Source organism: Ptychodera flava, chromosome 8 (genome assembly GCF_041260155.1).
Source record: "Ptychodera flava strain L36383 chromosome 8, AS_Pfla_20210202, whole genome shotgun sequence".
NCBI classification, from domain to species: domain Eukaryota; kingdom Metazoa; phylum Hemichordata; class Enteropneusta; family Ptychoderidae; genus Ptychodera; species Ptychodera flava.
In genome coordinates, this window is record NC_091935.1 from 43,855,159 (window position 1) to 43,869,110 (window position 13,952).

Sequence of the window (13,952 nt, forward strand, 5' to 3'; positions counted from 1 at the left end):
AAGGTCGTCACGTAGCATCAAACGCATCCTGATCGATCGCGCCATCGTGCTCACATGAATCGACGCAACTTGAAAACATTAGAACATGATGAAAAATTTGACAGGTACAATTGGGAATAACTGCAGAAAATCAATCATGTAATAAGATGGTTATCAGGAAGAGTACCAACTGTTCTCTACAATTTGAAAACAATTGAAAACCTCCGCCCTTCCCCTCACTTTACTGATTCGCATTTCAGACAAAAAGAAATTCGGTTGCATCAAGCGAGGAGGTAATGGGCTACAGGTAACATTACTTAAGCTCGACTGCTATCATTTGTTTTCCCACGGCCCATATCCTTCGAGACGAGAAGCAAATCGAACTGAAATCCCCAGTAATACTGACTTTGCACAATTTTTTCAGGTAATAATTACATAGTGTTCCCAAACATATACTGTGGCGTGATATATCAGGCAAGAAATAAGCTAGATTTGTGCGCATGCTGTTCTATCAAAATACAGGCTCTAAATACTGTCCGTTTTCATGAAACGCCCGGCGGTTTATTGAAACTGGCATTACATCATCGACCTTGACCTCTCAAAACCACTTGGACGTAAGACCGTGGACGCACAAACTGAACCATGCTTGGACCACACCGCTGGTGCGATAGACTTGCCCCAAGTCTGCATCGTCGTAAACCACGCGCCTCTTTACAGCAACAGCTTAGCGCTTGATTTTTGCGTAGGTCAGCGGAGCGGAAATTATTGCTCTGGCTCGCGAGAATGTAAGTCGGCGACCTTATGAACATCAAAAGCGAGCAAATAGAAGGAATAAAGCAATAGACTATCTCTTCTGTGGTGATATCGCAAAATTGAAGCAATGTAGTTTTGCCGACTGTAGCGTAGACCGTCGGGTAAAGGGTGCAAGATGCTCGCGATGGCTTGACCAGCCAGGAACTGCTGCATGTACGCACAAGAATATAGGCAAGTGACTGATACTGCGATCGAAACTAAAGTCTCGCTACTACGCTGGCTGAATTGCCTTTGAATCTATGGAGGAAGACTTATGAATACAAATAGAAGGTAACGATGGTTCGGGTTTGTCGGTAGCACAATCAAAGCTTGAAAACACGGCACGGCCGACATTTCGGCGAAAAGTAAGTACAAATCTTGAGCTCTCTACAAGACAATTACAGAGCCTCGTCCTTAAGGCATCAATCGTTCACATGTGATATCAAAGCATTTTTAATACAGCTGTAAATTTTTAATCCCATTTCTGGATTGTAGGCGGCAAACGCAGATCGTGCAATCCTCGCTGCCAACTTCTTCACATTCGGATCTTCACTTGTTACCTAATATATGATTTAGAAATGGTTATTTTTAGTTTTTGTATATGAATGATGAAGTAGGACTGTTGATAAAACGTTATATTTCTTTCTTTCTGTGAGTGTCCGACAAAAATAATGTTTCCGACAATTTGAACGATCGATAAGCAAAGTTTGTTGGGTGCCGACCGTACCTTTACACCAATTGACAATAGAGGCTCTATGTAACAGCACAGTTTCACTGCACAAATACTGCACCATGGAATCAATTTGAAGAACAGTTCAAAGATTACGAAGGTTCAGAGATGGCGTTTTTGTCTCCCTCTAAAGTCAAGTCATCGAGGGAACTTGAACTCTTTAAGGTCGGTGACAAACACAACACTGTGCAGTGAAATTTTACAGTCGCTAGAATGTCCATATTTCACCAGTTCTTTGCATATAGAGTGAGTGCCCATTCACTCATCAAAGTGAAAATGTACATTTGTAAGCATACAGAAATTTAAATACATCTTACGATATCTGTACGTACATGAAGATTTGTAGAGATACTGTAAGACCATAATACACGGGAAAATATACAGCATTTTGTAATGAAAAGCCCCAAAAGAAGATCTTGGGCCAAAATGACTGTACCGGTACAACAAAACTGTCCCAGCCCATGCATGCAGTATGGCTGGCCCGCGAGTACACTTGCATTACGGAACTTTCCAACGGTAAACATACTCCGATATACCGTTACCAATAACGTAGCTATACATACTTTTATGTCTTTGCTCAGTGCAAATGAGAGGTATTGGGCAAGGGAGTTGATAGTTATTCCCCCGTACAGTGATTTCTTTACAGTGTACAGTACGGTATACCGTAGTTATCACGATGATAAGCTTAGTGTTCGCCACCAGCCAGTATAGACAGCGAAACACGAGGTAGGCCCGGAATTTACTTTTTATGGTTGAAGGTAATGCCTCAAATTCTTCAGGATTTGTAAACTTTCATCTTTAATAGAGGGTCACATTTACCTGTACATGCGACCAGAGAAAACTACAGAATCCAAGTATTCAGACATTAACGGTAACTAACAAGGTCATTGTGCGATTCCATTTCCCGCGAGTAATACCCGAAGTACATACCGTAACAGTTGAATATCTACGAAGTTGAAATTATACGATATATTTGAGCCACGTCGTATTTTTAAAGTAACTCCCATATGGTACTAGTAATTTATTTGCAATGTACAGTAATGGATTCTCGCCACGATAAGGTTCGCCACTTTTCCTCCAAAAGGAAACTGAAAGAGCTCGGGGGAAATGCGCTGACAGATTACGTCACGGTCATGGCAGCAGCCTGTGCAATCACCTGCAGAATGACAATTCTTGAAACGTAAGCAGCTGCTACTAAATTTACGAAAGGGTAAAAACCTGCGGTACCCAATAGTTACATGCTGACCCTAACCTTTTCAAAGCCAAACACGGAAATGAAAAATTAAAAAAAAATTCGGCGAAAATTCAATTCAACGAGAACTTCCATGAGATACACCAGTATTCAACTATGCAAGCAATTACTTAAATACGTTTTGGAACTCATTATGAAGATTTGTAGAGGTATTTGGTAGAGACAACCGAAAAAACAGTCTTTCCTAATGAAAACCTCAAAAAACTTAAGCACGCAAGAACAAAAAATAATATCTTCGACCGAACGTGAGTGTGGCTGCCCCATCCGAAACACACAACAGTAATGCTGGCCCGCGAGTATTACTCGCAGTACGAACCTTACAACGATACACATACTCCGGTTTACGGTTACCAATAATGTAACCAGTACTGTGCATGGTATGTCTTTTCTCAGTCCAAATGATGAGAGGTCAGTGTCGGGCACGGGAGTTTACAGTAATTCCGAGTACAGTAATTTTTACAGTGGACAGTTCGGTACCTTAGTTATCGCTATGATGGTGTTAACGTTCGCCCCAGCCAGCAGCATAGACAGCGAAACAGATGAGGTACGATATAAAGGTCGGGATTTGCTTTGTACGCAGTTAGGGTGCAACCGCATGCAAAGTCGTCAGGATTTTGCTCAACCATCTGTACAAGGGGATTGCATGAATACGCGACCACAGAAGATCACTCAGGAGCAAGGTCTCTTCACCGTATAATTCACGCGAAATACCGCTACTCCAAAATGTTATTGCCCGGGTCCATTTCCGGCGAATGATACGCGCGGGTTATATAAATTCAGGGTAATTGTAAGTTTCCTTAGATCTGTTCCTAATTCTCTTCATACCTAGAACAATATCTTTGCCCAGTCTTAACGAAATTGTTCCTCATGTTTAATGGGACTTCGCTGTACATCAAACAACATGCCAGTGTTCCAAAGTTTGTTCTCAGTGCATGGCACTCTCACTTACCTGTTATGCACAGTAAAAGACTTGTGCTCAGACTATATTAAACCCAGCAACGTTATAACGTATTCGAACATGATAAAAGAGAGAGTAAAAAGTCCTTTAAATTTACAGTGTGATTAATTCCAATGTGGAGATGGCTGGGTCTTTTGCATTATCATGACAAATAGTAATATGCTCTTCATCTCTGTGGTAGTGAAGTGTAAAAGATAGATGTATCATCAAATAATCAAGCATAGCAAAAAATGATAGCGATAACAATATTGTAGACGTAAAGTATACACTTTAAGCAATTCTTGTAAAATCCCTCTTCGGTCGGTATTCATTCAAGTGTAAAATATAGGTCACTGCATGAGTTCAAGGTCATTGCATTACGTAAAGCATACCAGGGGAAGGCATGGACGTCGAGAGATATATTATACATTTATCACAATATTTTTCACTATTCAAACCGACAAAAATGATGGATACTTTTCTTTTTCCAATTTCGATGACCATAAAAACAAAAAAAAAGGATAACAGGGATGCGAGATCCACATAAAAGTGCCCGCGGAGTTCGACATGGGTACCCATTTAACCCGCCCAGAACCAACCATACTAACTCGCCCGATACCAACTCACCCGACACCAATTTTCACGAGTTCCTGATGAACTCATTGACGCAAGGTAATGTCTGACTACAGTCCCTCTTTGGTCTGCCAGACGCACACATACATGTATCGATCTGTAACGTGTATTAAACAATGTCACAGAAAGACACTTCGAAATTCACGGCCTACTGCTAACAATTGCGCCGACATTTATCTGATATATGGATAAGCATGCCGTTGACTGCCAAACAAAGAGAAAATCAGACACATTACGAACTGTAGTCTGCAAACTTTCACACATTTTAAATATAATGAAAAGACACATAGTTGGGTGACAATTTTGAGCAGATGACGTTTTCAAATGTAAAGAATAAACGATCGTGTTGGCAATCGTCAATAATATCAATACCATATACCAACCCTTCAACATATTTACATAAAAACATAATAATATATATTGAGCTTTTAACCCTTCCACTGGGTTTAAAAGTCGCGAAAGTCAAAACCAGCCCGTAAAAGGTAGGAACCTCGTCTGAAAGCATCACAGCTATTGACCCACAGCTAAATATTATGTGACACCATAAGTAAAATATTGATTAAACAGTGTAACGAGCAAAAAATCGCTTTCGAAGTTTTGTTGTTTCATCAGATATGATTGTGTTGTTGTTTTGGAATGAAAGTTAAACTGCACAAACAACTAATTTGAATATACATCGGTCAATAAGCTTCCTCCTTACGAGATATGACTTGTCAAATCAGAGCGTGTATACTGCTTCGTCATTAGCGAGCAGCATGTGATCAGAACACGTTTAAAAAGGAAAATTTACAAAAAACCCGCATTACCCTACCGTTTAGGTAAAATAAATACGCTTTTCGAACTAAATGAAATTGTTTTAAGGTACAACAAGAACATTAAAAACTACATTGCTAACAACATAAGACATATAACATTGATTTCGTGTGATATTCGGAATTCGCATTCGGTAACCGCACCGGCCCGGTTTGCTCATGACGTCCGTTCAATGATAACAATCAACGTAAACACGTACAAAAGTTATACAAATCAAATACGTCACAGGGTTCACGAACTCGACGGCGTCATCGCATAGAGCATCCCACGTTCAAAAAATCAATCATCGCGTGGAGTCTCATGCACGTTCAAGTAAACGATTTTACGAACTTGAATAGTTTCTCCCTTTTGGGGACAATATTTTTATTCAGGCAACGTCTAATACGTCTAAATTGAACTTTCAATATCGTCGATCTTTGGATAACTGAACGAGTTTGATTTATGTTGAACCACGGACCCTGTAGGGACCTAGCTCTGCATGGCAGGGCTGTGTGTTACCGGCGTTATACGGAGGCCGCATGCAGAGCTCGTAGGGACCGTGGTTGAACGTACGGGAGTTGTACGTCAACTAAGTTTAGCCAAGTTGATGGGACTTCAAACAAATAAAGTTCAAGTAATTTGCAGTGCTAGGGCTTACGTACGTACCGCCATGGATGTAGGCCTACAAAAATAGCACCACTTACGGCGTTGCTTGACAAAACGTCGGTATTTTATGGCGATCAGCGCAAAAATGATCCGAGAATTTTACTGTACAGCTGCAATAGTCCATATACACATTAATTGCGAATGCAGAATGATTTTCCGTAGCGGCACACACCCCGTCGCGTCGCGGCTATGGCTATCGATGCGTGCAGAGCTGTAAAATCTGTCGATATGTCGGTCAAATTATAGTTTTCTTGATTATTTCATGGTGAATTCGCCAATTGGATTCGCAGTATCGCTATCACTCTGTAAAAAACTACATTGCTAACAACACAAGACATAACTTGATGTCGTGTGATAAACGCATAAATATTTCTAGTTTATTCTGTGCTTACACACCCACCTTTCTGTTTGCTCAAAGTTCAATACCTACCATGTTCTGTAATCTTGAATGTAGAGCTAGCTTCGGACTTCAAACAAGTATATCAGCAGACTATTTTATTGAACTGAGCTATGTAATATAATGCTTTCTTTATTGACGTGTTCATGGAGTTTATTAACATAAATATCTTATCGTAGACTTGCTTCAAGCATGGAGGAAGGTACCTAAATGCTTCAAGTCTGTTGGCGTATAAATAAATATCAAAACATAGTAAATTTAAGGTATAACTTCGCCTGCCCGGTACGCATGTCGGGTTAGTGGTGAGCTGTTATCGCTGGGTGAACGATTTGCCTCATGTGCTGTTGACTCAAATGGCTAACAAAACTTCGTAACCCATCGATATTGTGACTGAGTACTAGTATGAACATCGCCTTGGAAAAGAAGGTGCGTCATAGCATGGATGTAATACATCCATGGTCATAGTCACTGTTAGGAAATATATTCTTGTATTACGTCATTATTTACAGTGTCTTACTATAGATACTCTGATAGCATTCATGCAGCTGTCGACAATCAGCTTGAATGATTGTTTACAAAGCTTCTCAGAATCACTACGTGATAGAAAGGCAACAACATTTCGCAAGCAAATCACTTTTGGTTTGAATTTACGTTTGGCGATCGTAATATTCTGATCACATCGCCGTCGAGTGTAGAGTACAGAGGTCACGCGACAGGTCACGAGACTTCAAGGACACTGCAGTTGGTGATCATACGAACACCAAACCTCCAAGCACAAATTACGAAATTCATCAAAGAAATTTATTATTTATGCCCTTGAAAAGACGTTTTTACTTCTCAGTTTTTACATTCAACTTTGTGATCTGACCTCATGTGTATTTCCATTTCAAAGGATGACAATGTTCACTTGTTTTCAACGTTCTATCGGCATAGACCTGTCAAATATTCGAGTTCATGCCCCGTTCTTGTGATCGAAAGTGTCCAATAATCAGTCGATGACTCTATTTTTAGTTGAATTATTATTTCAGAAGTATCCGTATTTGCTAAGATTTAGGCGCAAACGACAATAAAATCGAGATGTCAACTGTTCGCCGAACTGATCGCATAGAGTAGTACACTGTCTATTACCCCGTGCTGCACCAAGCATAGCACCATGTTCAGTTCAGTTCAGTATGGTTGTTCCAGCCGTTGTATGTCGGCTCTATGAAAACACGTACAAAACATAAATACAAACATAAATAAAAGAATCTATATTCCCCTGTCACTGGATTGTTTTCACGATGAAACAGATGATCCACGTATTTTGACCCGTGTTTAGAAAGGTTTTTTATTGGTTCAAACTACACAGAAATGCGTCGGTGGTAGTTCCGTAATTTTAGTGCTTTCTTTGTCGAGTGCAAGGACATTCAGGCTGCTATCAAATGCAGACGAAAATAAGACAACAAATTTTCCCCAATGCGATGCCGATATTTGCTATGGAATGACTCTGCCGATGCGCGACCAGTTTTAATTACCGATCTTGCACAAATCAAACAAATTTTGGGTATCGTAATTTATTTGATCTTTACATTTGATAAATCATCGACTATTTTTGTTGCATCGATTACACTTCAGACATGTTCGGGGATGTTCATGAAAGGCACTTTTTTGTTGCAATATTTTACAGACGGAAGTGAACATAGGAAACAGTGACAAAACACTCTCTTTATTTGACTAAGACGTACTCTCTCTCTCTCTCTCTCTCTCTCTCATATAAACTTGTTTTAGTAGAGCCGTTCGTGCAATTTACCGCTGCACCCGCGGTATTACCGCGATCGCTACTAGTAATAAGAATCAATAGAGGTGTGAATGTTTCACCCCCAGTCCGCGGTAACGACTTTATCAGGAATATTCACAGAACCCTGAGCGGCGGCAATCCATGGAGACTGAACTACAATACATCGTTTGATGTTTTGATTCGTACATTCCATGGCATACACGTCACCATAGTAGAATGACAGGCGATATTTTCTCTTTTCCGAGGGAGTATTATGACTTGAAACAACAGCAAATTCACAAGTTGCTGCACTGTGCGATCGCACCCTCATAATATATGGACGTTTTTGCTTGCATTGTGTTTCATGTGCGATTTACGCGCTTTCCGTAAATTTTCAGGGCAGACAATGGTTCGAAATGCGTTGTTTGCGCAGTTGAGAGAACATTACTAACGCCCTACCCTGAATGAAAATTAAGATTACAATGATAAAAGACAGGTGCATGGAAAAACGCAAGTCAATGGCACTGCTGAGGCTTGACAGTGAACGCTGCGGTCATGAAGTGACCGTTCGTGTACCCTGTCTGACTCTGCTCCATGTATAATCAACAAGATAAAGTAGTGATCAATGATGTAAAGAAATGTAAAATATTCACACATACTCAAAAAGAAGTAGTAGTTTGTGCACTCAATCGGGACTCAAAACACAAGTACAGTGAATCACTTCGTAGGGCAACAGAGTATAAAGGTCAACACAGATTATGGTACCAGACAATAGATGGCGCAAAACTCAACTTGACAGACAAACAACATGTTATCTCAACACTCGCTCCAGGTGTATAGATTTAAATAGGCGTTGTGTGGAACGTGTCGGTTTCTTTGAACTCGAGCTAAGATTTCCGCGCACACGCTATCTCCACGAGATGAGCACGATAATTTCCCTCGCATTTACCGCGGTAATGGTTAAGTTTTCCGATTCCGGTAGGATATATATATATATATATATATATATATATATATATATATATATATATATATATATATATATATATATATATATAATATATATATATATATATATATATATATATATTTTTTTTTATCCAATTGCCTTTCAGGCAAGTGGGCGATTAAGTTATATTTGTCGTTGTAAAAAGACCTTGCCTAACTTTACAGCATACAAAAGATTTGTGAACTCTATACAAAAAACTGAGTATCACATTGCCTTGAGAAAAGATAAAATTTTTGCGCATAATAAAAAGTGGAGAATTTACAGTACTAATATCCACCAAGACCCTAGCACAACAGACATACACAATAATGATGTATGATCACTACTTTATTGATTTCTGTAATGTCTTTTTTTTTTCTCAGATTTAATGAGACATGTATTTGAAAATTTTTGATAACTCCAATAAAAACGTTAAAAAAAAAAAAAAAAAAAAAAAAAAAAAAAAAAAAGTGGGCAATTAAGTTCACTTGCCCGAATTGGAAAACCACTTGCCCAGTAAAATTTTGTGTTTTGAAAACAGCAAAAGCGGTGATGAAGTGAAAAATGTCAGTCAGTCTCTCACTATTCTCCCCAGATTTCCAAGAGTGCTGGACAGCTATTTAATATTCATGATCATTAATATTCATGAAAAAAATTATAATATTTAATATTCTTGTACGTTTACTTTCTGAGGCTATAATAATGTACAAATAATAACAGTTACTTCTACTGTACCTTCAAGGTACTTTTTCAGTTTTAACTGAACTATACAGAAAGAAAAAATCTTTAGAAGTTATAAAGGAATGTTTTGAAGCTTCTGAAAATAATGTATTTCTTTATCATGTTTCTACACTGCGTATATCATCCCTCAACACTATGAATAATCGCAATCATACCAATCCATAATCCAATAACACTAGGTCAGAATTCGTAAGACAATAGTTGTAAACATAGACACAAAACAGCACAGAACAGACAGTAAATAGACAGTACATTAAGTGGTCTTTTTAATGCTCATGCGCAGATTCAGTAACTTTAAATCAACAACTTAAGGGTGTCGGCGAGTTTGCGATGTGTTTTCAAAGCTGAATTTCTCGATATGAAATTCGGTCCGATTGCTGCTTGACAGTCATTTTAGAATGGGAAAATTCACAAACAGAGAGGTTGGTTGCCTCGGACAAGTAACTTTTGGCCTATTGACCTGTGAAATAAGTCAGTGTTCATTGAAAATTAAAAGACTGGACCCGTTGACATTAAAGCTTGCTCGTGATCATGCTGTCATCTTTCCACAATGAACCCCGTGAATGCCAGTCACTGAACTGAACATTGCATTGTAGAGTACGTTTAGGTAAAAGTCCTATTCTGGTGCTAATTTTCGCCAGCTAATTTTATTTTTATAATGTTGTAAACATTCATACAAAACAAAAAAACTTCGTGTGTGTTTCCTTTTTGATCATATAGACATGTGACACCATAACCTTGTCTTGTGAGGGCAAGGAACTTTGTGGACGTACGCTCAACCACCGTACGGTAATTAACGGATGGTATTGTTTATTGAAAACGATCATGTAATTTTGAGAAAACTTTATGCAAGTTCGCACAATGACATAAAATGATTATTATTTGTCGTTTAAGTCAGTGTCCCCACATCAGAAAATCGATCTCATGGATTTGATTTCTGGGTAATTATTTTTTCACTTGTCCCGTCAGGCAAGTGGCATCGGCGTTTCACCATTCCGAATGCGACTTTCACTTGCCCCGGGCAATCGGACAACCGTTTGTGTCTTTAAGAGTTGCCAGCCTGTACAACAGGATGTTGTCTCAAGGAGGACAACAACCTAAAATTATCAGACAGTTTCTTAAAGCTATGTCAAGACATCCTCAACTTTTTGAAAAATTCAATGTAACACCGAAAGACATCATATATAGCAGTGTTGTCCTCAGAAGCCGGGTGCCGGGTAAATAACCCGGCTGTTTTGCATTCTTTCCCGGCTACTTTTAACGTCATTAGATTATTTTATAGACCTGTAATTTTGGGATTGCACTGCCAGCTGTTAGACGGCTCAAGCGTACAATTAGCAGTTTCGCGACCCCTTTCCCCGCATAGAACTGCACAAACATAAAACAGTTTCTAAATTATAAATACCCGTTTGTGGCTTTTTGAGCCCTATCTTTTATTTGTTAAATAGTGTGATTAGCAGATGGACGCGCCTATGGTGCTGTCTTTGTTACAAGTAGTGTAATTGGTTTGATTAGTATGAAGGTCATCTTAGGTCATGATTTTTAACGATGGCGTCAAAAAGAAATGTGGCGTCGGCCACTGGCACCTTGCCGATGGAATATTTTACCCGAAGAAAGCCCGTTCAAAAGGTATACTTTATTCCAAAAATATATTTGTTAAATAGTGTGATTAGCAGATGGACGCGCCTATGGTGCTGTCTTTGTTACAAGTAGTGTAATTGGTTTGATTAGTATGAAGGTCATCTTAGGTCATGATTTTTAATGATGGCGTCAAAAAGAAATGTGGCGTCGGCCACTGGCACCTTGCCGATGGAATATTTTACCCGAAGAAAGCCCGTTCAAAAGGTATACTTTATTCCAAAAATATATTTAGTTTATGTATGAAAAACTTCAATTTCGCTGAATTTGTGAGAAAAAAGCGCTGAAAAGATGTGATTTTGATCGACGATTTGAAGTTCATGAGACTGCAGCTAGTTTTCCGCCGCCACGCTGGCTGCCAACGTCATGGTCACTACGAGTATGATCTTCTCAACAAATCAAGTTATTCTCAGAGCAATACCGACGCATTTTCTAGATTTAAAAACCAGATATGAACTGAAAATGCTCACGTGTTTCATTATATATTGCAGTTATGTGTAAATTTTAACCTTTGCCACATGTTTGCAACTTCATTGAAAATATTATGATCAATGTAATAATAATCCCCGCTGATTAGGTCATGAAGTATATGTAATTAGCTGAAATAAAAATATCAAAGTTCTTTTACTGCTGTCATTGTATCACCACTTTCTATAGCAAGTGTAATTACCATTGGCCAAGTCCTTCAAGCCATATATGCCGAGCTGTGAAAGCTCATTAGATATGCAAATTATAAATTAGCTGACATGAAAATGTGAAATGACTTTTGATATTGTTTTAGCCCGGTATAATCATCAATGTAGATAGCATGTTTTGCCAACTTTGATCAAGTAAATCCAGTATATATCCCTAATAAGCAAAGGTCATTAAATATGTAAATTAGGAATTGGCTTAAGTAAAAATGCTTAATGATTTTCAACAATGTTGTATCATGGTGTCTGCAATATTTGTCACAAGTTTTGTCAACTTTGGTCAAGTTGATTCAGATATATATCTCTAATAAGGAAAGTTCATTTAATATGCAAATTAGGAATTGGCTGAAGAGAAAATACTTAATGACTTTCAATAATATTGTATTATAGTGTCTTTAATGTACATAGCAAGTTTCATCAATTTTGATTAAGTCAATTCAGATAAATATCCCTAATTATGAAAATTCATTAAATATGCAAATTAGGAATTGGCTGAAGTAAAACTATTTTTTGATTTTCAATAATATTATATCACAGTATCTTTGAATTTGATGTATATAGCAAGTTTCTACAACTACAATCAAGTTAATTCAGATATATATCCCTAATTGGGAAAGTTCATTAAATATGCAAATTGGGAATTGGCTGAAGTAAAAATGTTTAATGACTTTCAAAAATGTTGTATCATCCCTTACAAAAGTTACCTGCTTGTAACAAACTTTAGGCAAGTTATGTTTTCAACTTTGTGACAAGTGTACAGACCATATGACTCTCCACCTTGTCACATCCGTGTTAACAAGCTTGTCAACATGCTTGACATGAAACTTACACAAGCGTGGGACAAGTTTGAATCTTACAAGCTTGTAACAATTCAAAAGGTTCAGGAAAGTGGAAGGTTGAGAATTACAAGCTTTTAACAAGGTTGTGGAACACTATGTGTGTCTGCTGGTATATTCATCTATCAAAGGTTGTATCAAGGTTGTATATTACCATAAGCCTTTGCTTCATTGCCAGCATTATTGCTGCCCGTTGCCATAGGCAACTATATTGAGCCCAGTTGGGGTCATCATGCCACAGGCACTCAGTGCCACATTTGCGGGATATTAACCAGATTTGACTGATTTGATAACACAGTGACTTCATTATTTATTAAAAGAACCAATATTGTATGTGTTACGAGTGTAGGTTTGGCAATCAAGAATGAGACAACAACATGCTAGAGAGTATGTGTACACAAAGTATGTCCTCAATTATGGCTGGAATATGGCTCTCATCACCAAACCTCTATTTGAACTACCCTACCCAAAATCCAAAGTACATCGTTGGACTTAAAACTTACCTCTTACATCAACAGATCTCAATTTCAATTACCTTACCAAAATTTTAGGCCTCTCGCAAACTATTACTGCAAATTTGCCGCAAGCTTTGCAGTAAATTTGCAGCAAACTTTTTTCTGCAAATAAGCCGGCGATTCATTTTTCAGATGCAAATTAGGTTTCTTGTGAACTTGCTGCAAATATGCAGCAAACTCCATGCTGCAATGTTGCTGCAAACTCTTTGCAGCAAATTTGCGGCACAATCCTTGCAGCAACTTCCGCCAAATTAATTTTAATGTTACTGAAAATTTGCCGCAAACTCCATACAGCACATTATTTTCCATGTTACTGCAAATTTGCTGCAAATTATTCGCTCAAAGAGAGAAATGACACTGACACAGGGTTTGGCGGGTAAGGCAAGAGCCTGGAGGTAAGTTTAATGCTGGAACAACTGAATGCAAAGGCTCTTGCAAAGCCAACAAGTCGCAATAAAGGTGATCATAAGGAAACAAATTACATTGCTAGTAACATACAAGTAAATTACAATGCAATATCAATGCTAGCTCAATGGGAGGGACGGTGGGTGGAAGAACGACACGCTTGGCACTGTCAACCCACTGGCGGCCAGGAGCGAAAGTGACGT

The 13,952-nt window shown here is 38.5% G+C and overlaps 1 protein-coding gene across 6 annotated transcripts in view; it reads left to right on the forward strand.

The window, feature by feature from the left end:
• The window catches only part of LOC139139392 (general transcription factor 3C polypeptide 3-like), a 500,706-nt gene that overhangs the window by 390,193 nt on the left and 96,561 nt on the right, over positions 1–13,952 (forward strand). The gene's annotated exons all lie outside the window — the stretch shown is intronic.